An 11,264-nucleotide genomic window follows, 5' to 3' on the forward strand; every position below is an offset into this window, starting at 1 on the left:
TTTAATACATGTTTAAATAGTGCTGGATTTAATTATAAAAACAAGGTCTAAGATACAAAGTTTTCATCGAGTTAAACTCTGCAAGCTGAGCTATTCAGTCAGTTTGATAGTACAACTGACAGTTATTCTGTTTAAAAACAAATCTGTCTACCCTTATGCACTGCTGGTAGTAATGAAAAATGGTGTGGCCACTATGAAAAATGCTATGGAGTTTCCTCAAAAAATTAAAAATGGAACTACTGTATGATCCAACAATCTCACTTCCAAGGAATTGAAATCAGTATGTTGAAGAAACATCTGCACTTCCATATTCATTGCAGCATTATTCACAACAGCCAAGATGTGGAAACAGCCCAAATGTCCATCAACAAATGAACAAATTAAAAAATGTGGTATATACATACAATGGAATATTATTCAGCCTTAAAAAAGAAGGAAATCTTGTCACATACGACGACATGGATGAATCTTGAGGACATTATGCTGAGTGAAATAAGCCAGTCACGAAAGCACAAATACCATATGATTCCACTTACATGAGATGTCTAGAGTAGTGAAAATCATAAACAGAAAGTCGAATGGTGGTTGCCAGTGGCTAGAAGAAGGGGAAATGGGGAGTTGTTGTTTGGATATAGAGTTTCCGTTTTGCAAGAGGAAAAAGTTCTAGAGATTTGTTATACAACAATGTGAGTATAGTTAACACTACTGAACTGTACACTTAAAAATGGTTGTAAGGGTAAAATTTATGCATATTTTACCACAATTAATTTTTTTTAATTAAAACCCACAGATCTGCCTAGCTAGGAGTTTATGGCATGTTGCTTATCTGGTGTGATGCATTGTGGGTAGGAAGAAGAATTGAGACTTCAAATCTGGTTTGAAACCAGATTCTGCACCTAGCTAATTGACTTAGGTGGGCTGTTTAACCTTTCTGCTTATAATTTCTCTATCGAAAACAGAGAAAATTAATGGCCACATTGTAGGATTATTGCCGTGATCAAGATAATGTTTGGAAACTGTACCAGCATAAAGTAGGCCAGACATAAATGCCAGCCATTGATAGTATATCTCAGAGCCCCAATTAGTATTAAACTTCTAACCAAGGATTTTCTTTTTCAACATTTCATGTGTTTGTTATGAGATCTGAGCAAGAGCCAGTCTAATAAAGAGGTAATTGCACCATAAACATCCACCTGTCTGAGGGCTTTAGATAATTTCCCTGTCTTGTGATTGTACCTCCCATAATTCTGTGCTTCCTCCTCCAAGAATTCTCATCTCCATGTTTCTAAGACTAGCCTAGTAACGTCAAATTGATTTCTGCAGTGCTTTGATTTACTGCTTCATTTATTATTCATTGCATTCATTGACTCAATCAATAAATGATTATTGAGTGTCTACTATGGGCCAGACATAGCAGGTGAAAGAGCAAGACAAGACGACACCTTCCCTGCCCTCATGAAGCAAGTGGGCTAGTTTGTCTTCTGTGCTCTGACCCTAAGACAGTCTAGCCATAGAGATTTGGCAGGAGACCCAGATTTCTTTTTCTTGATGACTGTTGAACCTGAAAATTGTGTATGTACCTTAAAAGAAACAAGTTTTCTAGAGAGGAAAAGTGAAGGAAGTTGAAGGCTGACCCCTAAAGCACTGTCTGGCTGGGGAGGTAAATTGAATAGAGGTCCTGTTGAACTGACTTTGCATCATTCTAGTAGGAAGCAAGTATGTAAGAATGCTAGAACCATTGCTTTCAATGGCAGGGGTCTTCTGCTCAGCATAGGCTAAAGAGGTTGTAAGGAATAGAAAGTAGAGATGCATTGTTTATGTCGTTATCATGTGGAGACAAGGGATCGTTTGTAAATAGAATCTTTGTGAAGGGAAATGATAGTTACGAAGCCAAGCGCAAAAGACAAGCTTGAAGAGATGCCTAGATATCCAGCTGGGGTTTTAGTTGGCATGTGGATTGCAAATTACTGTATTTCTCCTTCTCTTGACATAATCTTCAGTCACTAGAACAGCAAAATTACTCGTCAGCTGGATGCAGTGGCTCACGCCTGTAATCCCAGCACTTTGGGAGGCCAAGGCAGCAGGATCACTTGAGGCCAGGAGTTCGAGACCAGCCTGGACAACATAAAAAGACTCTGTCTCTACCCCAAAAAATAATTAGCCGGGCATGGTGGCGCACACCTGTAGTTCCAGCTACTCAGGAAGCTGAGACAGGAGGAACATTTGAGCCCAGAAGATCAAGGTTGCAGTGAGCTATGATGGGGCCACTGCCCTCCAGCCCTGGTGACAGAACAAGACCCTATCTCTAAAAACTTACTTGTCAGTCATTTGGCATCATTTATCACACTTGACATGCTGTATTTGGTACAGTGGGAAAAGGAAAGTGTACATAGGAAGTTCAGGTCCCATCTTTAGGGGGCATATAGTATCACGGGGCTGGGCCAGGAGAAAACATACAAATTCTTCTGGATAAAGTATTAAAGACAGGAAATAATGTACACAGGCAAAATTTGGTATGCAGCTTGCTTTGCGTGCTACTTTGCCTCCCTGTTCTGAGGCCTGCATTATTTACAGCACAGATGTAGACTCCTTTTTACCTTCCATTCAGTTTTGACTCGGATTGCCTTTTCTCCCACACTGTGTGACTGTGAAGGAGAGACGTGGAGAACCAGAGAACAGAAAAGGCTTCCATTCTTTTGCTGTTGTCCTGCATGGAGTGGGCTGGGGGAAGGGTGTCAATTGTGAATAGACTAAATTCCTGGCAGGCTGAATGGAAGAAATCATAGCACATACCCCAAATATGTAAACTGTGTCGTGTTCTCCTCATCAAAGCTTCCCTTCTCTCTTGCTGAAATGATGAAGTAGTGATTGAGTGTGTGGGTGGAAGGGAGGGAGATGGCTAAAATGTCAGAAAGCCACAGAGACAACCCTAAAAACAAGAAAGTAGAATTCTAAGTTTTAACTACCCAATCCTATAGCACTTGAGAAAATAGATATTGTTATCTGCCCATCTACCTCCTACCAAGTACCTACTGTTGTGGCTGCCTTGTTTGCATCTAACAAATCTGACCTGCTGCACGCCAATCCCCCGTGTTTAGAGACAGGAAAATATCTCCAAGGCCAGCATTGTAAAGGAACTCTTTCCTATTGCTCTGTGCCCTGCATGGGCTGCTGACTTAGTAGAAGATTTGCTTTCAAAGAAGACTCTTGGAGCCCTTTCATTCAAGGAAGTAAACTTGAGTTGTGTCCAGAGTAATTTAGGCAAGATCTGAGCGAGATCTTACCAGCTGGAAGAGCAGAATGAGAGTGGATTCAATTTCACTCCAGTGCCTGATCTCCAGTCTTGTGTGTGCCTGGTAAGTGGCAGATTGTGTCCTGAGCAAAGTTCACCCTCTTGAATCTTTTCCTTCCCAGTACAGATAGGGAGTTGTTCCCCATGATCTCACCATCTCAGCTGGAAGGGCACTGCATATTGTAACTTTGAAGAATAATTAGTTACTGTAAAAGTCAAGATGATTGTACATGTATCTTCCTGGAGAGGTTTGGCTAGGATCTGATGAATCACAGAGCCTTCATGTTTCTGTTTAGCTCATTTCAACAAAGCTTTTCCGATTTCCCCAGCCGCGTAATGCTGACTGCTTTCAACTGGCTTGTTAACTCATGCCCCTGTGGATAGCCAAGTGTTAAGTATGTCGAGTATCTCTGTAATAATGGTGGGAAATGTGCTAAAATATGAACACCTATCAAGGCAAGTTTTTCAATCTGGTCTGTAGGCAGCATTCTAATTTTAAAATGATTTAGGAAGTTTGTTTACTTTTTCGACAAGATCGTAATGGCCTTGTTTCTTTATAGACTAAAATGCTTTGCTAAGATTTCTTTCCACTGAATTCTTGCTCTTTTTAAAGCCAGAATGAATATTTGGCACATGTTGAAGGAAGATACTTCGCAGTAGATGGTCTCTTGTCATTTTCATTTTCCTTTGCATCAATTCACAGCCCAATTAGAGACTCAATATGGACCCTAAATGAGAACCTTTTAAGACTTGAGTTCTCTCTTTTCACTGACTTCTCTCTATCTACAAGCTGTGCTTGTATTTAGTGCTTTAGGGAAGATGCAGAGTTCCAAGTAGAGTCAGTAATAGCAATACTCTGATTCCCAGAATGCTTCTCTAACCATGCCCCTCCCAACTTCCAGCCTTCCTTTTAAGGTGCTACTGCCCCGTCCTCATAGAATCCCATTGCTGCGATGTTTCATGCAAAGCTATACCTTGGCACTAAGATGCACATATTCATCTTAGTATCTGAGGCACTTAGCTTCACTTCTTGGCATATACTAAATGCTCAATAATTATTTGCTAAATATATTGAAATAAGATACACTCCACTCCTTAATGTTACCTTTGTCAAAAGGTCTTAATTTACTTGACTTTATACTGGTCTTGTGGTAATGTAATTTTTCTCCCTGAAGTTAATGGCATCCAAATCATTTATAAGAATAAAGAGGAATTTATGCACAGGTAGATGTAGGGTTTTCAAAATACTTCCAATCTGTCAACTGTTAAATTCTTACTATCTGGGAAAGTGTCAAGCGACACTTGGATGTTCTATAATTTTAGCCTATGCTTTCCCAGAAATGCAACTGGTTCTGTTTCTCAGGTTAAATACTAAGAAAAAAGAAATATTGATATTGACCTTTTCTTTTCATTGTATTTGCAAAAGTATGATTGCCTTGGTTAAAAATGTTAATAAATCCTTGAAGAAAATAGTAGGTATTTCAAAGTCATAAAGTAGTCTCTCTCAAAGAGAAAATTCCAAAACAATACTTCTTCCTTGGAGTTCTAAGATAGATATGTTAACAAGAGTATTTGAAATAATGCAAAAGAATGGGTCTCCATATTAATTGAGAGTAACTTGAAAATATTTCTTCATATCATACAAAAATATATTGATTTTTTCATTTTTATGTCACAAATATTACAGGTTAATTGCTCTGATTAAAGGAAGGACAAGTAATCATGAAATATTCTTAGCTTTCAAAACACGAGGAGTTCTCTTTGAAGGAAAGAATGTGTTTTTGCAGTTGCAAAGAGTTCTGAAAACATGGAAGGAGCACTTTCACTTTACTTTTCCCCCCCTCTCCTAATGATTTTATATTATACTAGAAACCTCATTTTCTTTGCCAAATTAGAGATATAAAAGTAAATGTCATCTGCCTGTTTCTCTAAAAGAATCTACAAAGTAGGCTCAGGGCAATTAATTGGTATGTGGTACCAAGTGCTGGTGGTCAGAAAGTATCTACTTTTTCTCCTATTTTTCCTTGATATACATTGGTGGTACCGTTTCTTTTAAATAGCTCGATATCCATCAGGTACACAAGTACTCTACAGTTAGCAACTACAAGCCACTTTAATTTCCTCCCTCAAAGGAATGATTAAGTAAATAAATAATTATTTTTTTATCGTGAATATGTAAATTTTTTAAACATGTAATATCTTATAAGAAATATAAGAAAATCACCTTTGCATATCTGAAATCACATATAATAGGTTACTCAGTATCTACCAACTGAAAAGTCAAGAATTCTATTATGTATTCATAGAAGGAGTATTCACAAAGTGGTGTATGATAGAAACAAATACAAAGTACGATGGTATAGTGTGGACAGGCCACATATTTTATTTTTACTCAAATGTATGGCTTCAAGTAATGATGGAGTAGCTTGCATCGGATTAAGCCTTCTGCTGATAAAATCATAAATTCTGGACAAAACCAAACTGCTACAAGTTCCAGACTCCATAACATATCACTCACAATGTCCAATATGTAATTTGAAAATTACTAAGCAAATGCAGCTGGAAAATGTGACCTATGGTCAAAAGAAAAGTTAGATAATAGAAACAAATCCACAAATGACTCAGCTGTTGGATTTAGCAAAATTTAAAATAACTATGATAAATATATTAATCTGTAGGAAAAGATAGGTATAGTGGGTGAAGAAAGGAGGAGTTTCAAGAGAAATAAGGAAACTATTTTTTTGAAGAACCAGATGTAAATCCTAGAATTGAAAAACACAGTATCTGAAATATTAAAAAATTCATTGGATGGGGTAAACAGCAGATTGAATACAAAGGAAGAAAAATATGGTGGATTTGAACACAAGTCATAGAAATCATCCATACTGATGCACAGAAAGAGAAAAAGGTTAAAAATCAAATACACCATGTCAGAAACCTGTGGAATAACAAGTTGACTAAATCCATAGAGTGGAGTCTAAGGAGCAAAGGAAGAGTAGAATGGAGCATAAAACGTTCATATTTATTTCCAAATTGCATCATATAAACTGCAGTCCCCTGATCAAGGAACCTTAGGATACTCCCCAAAAAGGATAAATACAAAGAAAACCACACAGAGGCACATCATACTGAAACTGCTGAACAGCAAAAATAGAAAACAATTTCAAGCAGCCGGAGAGAAAGTCATATCACGAATGAGAAAGCAACCATGCAAATGTTATCTGACTTCTCATCAGAAACACCAGAGGCCAAAGACAGTGGAACATCTTTAAAGTGCTAAATTAAAAATATCTGTCAATCTAGAATTTATTATCTAGTAAAAAAAAATTGACATAGTAAAAGCAAAATAGACAGTTTCAGATAACCAAAAGCTGACATAATTTTGTTACTATCAGGCCCATACTGACTAAAATAGGAATTTCTTCCATCTAAGAGAAATGATACCAGGTGGAAACTTGAATCTAAAATAAAGGAAAAAAAAGAATTAGAAGTAATGAATATGTTGATAATATTAAAGTCTATTTTTCTTTTCTTGAGTTCTTTAAAAATCAATTGTTTAAACAAAAATGTCAGTCTATTATGAGGTCTCTAATATACATAGAAATAAAATGTATAGCACAAAAGATAAAACTAATAGTGTAAATAGAATCATAATATTGCATAATTCTCATACATGAAGTGCTATATTAATTCAATATGTAATACATGTAATATTAATATCGTTACTATATTAATATAATTATATTATTCATTATATTAATATTCATTAATTAATATTAATGCATATATTAATATTCATTGATATAATGAATAATATAGCATTATTTAGACTGTAACAAGTTAAAGATACATATTGTCATTCTTAGGACAGCTGCCTCCTGAAAAAAGATTTAGCTAAAATGCCAGAGGAGGAGATAGTCAGGGATAAGTATGATGATTCCATGATCAGAATACTAAACAATACTCAAGCCCAGGAAAGACAAGAAAGGAGGGACAAAGAACACAAAGAACAGAGTGGAAAAATACAACACAAATAGCATAAGGGTGTGTTGTAGTCTCAGAAAGAAGGCTGTAGTTTTTCAAGCAGAGAAAACACAGAAGGATTTTACCTTATTTTAGTTTAATTTTCACAAAATGAGGATACAGTCAGCATTTTAAGTGAAAGTACTGATAGGAGAATACCTTTGCCATTAGACTGTAATTGAGGCCCTTTAGTACTATCATCATAACTCTCTTCTGAGCACTAGCTACATTTTCCTTCATCGTTTTCAGTTTTTAATTAAATATTATTCTGTTTCACACCCATATTGTATCTGCGGAGTTCTCCCTGCTTGACTTCCTTTTTCTTCTCTAGAGTGAATTTTTTGCTTAGGAAGAGGAAAGAAAGGGACCTAGAGGACACAAATCAGAATAAATATTGTCTCTCTTGAAAATATTTGCCAAGTCATGAATTCGTGTCACTCCATTATTGACTTTGAGCAAATTCAACCTGTTAAGGACATATTCTAGGTTCATACTCCTAGGTGTGATGCCTTTGTCCTGCTTCATGCTTTTCGGAAAAAATCAGACCTGGAAGTGAGCCTTTTTGACCTCTGTGTGTACAAGGTTTTGCTCTTAAGCTAACAGAGCATTCTGTCCAGCCAGTGACATCCAGTCCCCACTTCACTAATAAGGTTACTGTCACTGAAATGAAATATGAGATCTGGACTAGCCAGTTTATGTTGCTTCAGAATGCTGCCCAAGGGAAACTTGTTCATTAAGTGAGTGCTTTGACAGTCAAGGGAATTGGAAAAAAATTACTAACCCCATAGAAGTTCATTTCCCTCCCATAATGTTACTATGGCAACTCAGCATCCCTCTTTCCTTCTCTCCTATCCGACTGCATATGTTGCCTTTCTTGAGGCAGCCTCCCTCGATCCCCCAAAATTGCCTTTGCCTAGCATTTTTCAACTGGAAGCCAACACTATTGTATGCAGTTGAAAAACTGCTTTTTTGGTCCAGGACCCATTCTAAGTGACACTATACATTAATTGAACATTTCTAGGGGTTGAAAGCAAGTAAGAATCCCTATTTTGCATTGAAAAAAAGCATTGCTCTAATTTTAGGGAAAGGAGTACACCAGTTCACTGCTATGTTGCAAAGCACACTATTGATAATAGCTCTTTTATTAGGCTTCTAGTATTCTGAGTTAGAAAAAGGAAAGTCTTATTTGAGCAAATTCTGAGAGCTAAGAGACTCGGTCACATTCTTAAATCTAATCTCAATTTACAAATCACTTATTCTATTGAGAATTTTATTTTTCTGGAAAAATAAGGCATTTTAATAGTGCTTCCGAAGTAGACAAAATGAGTCTACTCTTAAAAAGGATAACAAGGAAAGGAATTTTTAACCAACTAACTAGGAAACATTTTTAAAAGACAGCCTGAAAACCCATTCATCCACTCACTCCATTCATTCATTTACTTAGTAATTTTTTTTAAGCAACTTTCATGGACATATCATGGAGTTACCACCTCTGTGAGATTCACTGAACCCTCCAACTGTTAACCTTGTCCTCAGAGATAAACTAGTGTTAAAGAAAATATTATTTGTGACACTTGTGAAAGGACAATAAGGCAGAATTTATCCAAGGGAAGCTACTGCATTGGAGTTTTGTAGTAGAGAGATCTGGCGCAACTCTGAATACGGCGAGGAAAAGTGGAGATTTATAGCCACGGAGCGAGGTGAGGGTGAGTGGGCGGAAAATTGCTAAGAGGAAACACGGGGGTAAGAGGAATTCTGGCTAAATTGACTCGACAGGATTATTGTGGAAGGTAGGCAAGGGTGATAAGTTATGGGGGGTGAGAGATAAGGAATTTAATCAGATTATCAGATTCTTCCTAAGCAGAGACTAACACATGGAAGCCTGAAATTCAGGACCTAGATGAGAAGAGAATTCAGAGAAGCCTCATGAGAGTTAGGTCAAGAAAGAGACTCTTTGTCACTAGTTGAAATAACAATGCGTGCCCACAAATAAATAAAATACTAGATAAAAAGTTATAGGTCCCCCAAAAGAGGTACAGAAAAGAAGACAGAAGTCTTGAAGGTAGAAAGTTTACATTTAGTTTGGGGAAAGGCTTCAAAGAAGCGCTATACTATACAACAGTCAGGATTTGGATCTCGGAGAAAGTGGGAAAGGAACCCCCAGGTACGTGAAGTGGCGTGGGCAAGGCAGAGAAACGAGAAAATGAGAGACGCTTCCCAGAAGAGGCAGAGAGTTTGTTAACTGGAGTGGAAGTGAAGGGAACAGGAAAAGGCCAAGCTGAACCAAGTGCAGCAGGGACTGATCTTAGAAGACTTCGAACGCTAGCCTGAAGAAGTTAGATTTGGGTGAGAAGCGGATGACAGCTACGGAAGGTCTTTTTGAGCAGAGGGGTATCGTAATCAGAACTGTGCTTCGGGAAAGTCAGTGAGGAGCTACGCCAGCTTCAGAGCCAAAGAAATTAGTTCAAAATTTAAATTTTTTTTTACCCCAAAATAGGTACGAAGTACAGTCCATGCCTGCTAATTTTCTTCTTTCTTTTTTCTTTTAACTGAATTAAGTGTGAGTCGTTAAATGGCAGATACTTTTCAGTCCCACTGTGGATCAGCCTCTGTAAAAACTGTGATGCTAATGAAAGATCTTACATTAACTCTCCGCACTAGTTTTCCACTGACCCGTCACTGTCCCAGCAGCTGGGCCAGCACTGCCTGTGCAGCCGGGCAGTAGTGACATCTTGTGCGGCTTCCTGATGGGAGATCCCTCCTGCCGGGATTTTGGCTCTTTGAAGAGCCACACACCTTTGAAAAGTGCCAGTGTAAATTTGTAGAGGATCCGAAGGAGACAAACACTTGAAATTAGTGCTAAAAATACTGTAAGTTCTCGAGAACCACAGTTGAGCTAGCTGTGCTTCTGGTAGCTCTTTGCAGTTCAGCCAAAACTGATGAGTTTTACCTTGGAGAAACTAGCTGACTTTCTCCTTGAAGCAAGGTGATTAAAGGAACAATGGCTAGAACAACAGCACCTCACAGCTCTTCCGCTGGTGAAAAATGTCACCTTTCTGTACTGAGTTTTTAGATTCTACATGTGTTTAATAAACACCAGGAATGAGACATAGTAGCTTCAGAATGTAGCTAAAAGAAGGCTAAGACTGACTGAAAGTTTGAACACAGGGACTCTGTCTTAACAACCCCTCCCGAGACATCCCATAATTGTCTTCTATAGTCAGCTCTCATAATTGTAGCCTAGTTCTGAATTTGTTGTGTACAGCCTGGGATGCGTAATTTCACCTCTTTGAACCTCAGAGTCTCCATTTATAAAACGAAGGTCATTTTGAGGATAAAATGATATGATGTCTTGGATTTGTTTCAAAATAACACAAGAAAAGGGAAAAGATCAGAGTATAGATAAATCATGACTGACCACGAGGCAGCAATTGTTGAATCTGAATTAGGTACCTAGAGATTCATTATACTCTTCTAATTTACTCTGAAAAATGGTTAAAATTTTTCATAATTAAAACTTTTAAAAAAGGTGAAATCAACAAAAAATATGTGTGTAAGAAGCAACAGTATACTTCAAAGGATTAAGGAGCCAATGATTGAGATAGGTTTTGCTTAGTCAAACACGTTGCTACTTTGCATTCAGTATGTAGCGTTTTACTTTGAGGAAGAAAATTTTCAAGAATAAATGAAAATAACTATTTTCTGTATAATCACAGTTTGAAGATGTCTACACATATTTCATCATCTCTTACATCTTAGAGTCTACTGAAGATAAAATGAAAGAAACAATTTTGACCTTTTAGTTCATAAAAGACAATTACCGTACCGCAGTCTGTGTGAAATTTTTTTTGTGGTGGAAGGTGGATGTGATTATTGTATTATTTCTCCTTCAGGTGTTTTCAGGTTTTACATTATCAAGAAAGGCTTTGGACTTCATGGCATTTTTTTT

The 11,264-nt window shown here is 37.3% G+C and overlaps 1 protein-coding gene across 2 annotated transcripts in view; it reads left to right on the top strand.

Annotated features, from left to right (window-relative positions):
• ANK3 (ankyrin 3, node of Ranvier (ankyrin G)) overlaps nucleotides 1–11,264 on the top strand; it is a 515,090-nt gene that overhangs the window by 330,976 nt on the left and 172,850 nt on the right. The gene's annotated exons all lie outside the window — the stretch shown is intronic.

The sequence above is a fragment of the Propithecus coquereli genome, unplaced genomic scaffold (assembly GCF_000956105.1).
Source record: "Propithecus coquereli isolate 6110/MARCELLA unplaced genomic scaffold, Pcoq_1.0 Scaffold115, whole genome shotgun sequence".
Classification (NCBI taxonomy): Eukaryota; Metazoa; Chordata; class Mammalia; order Primates; family Indriidae; genus Propithecus; species Propithecus coquereli.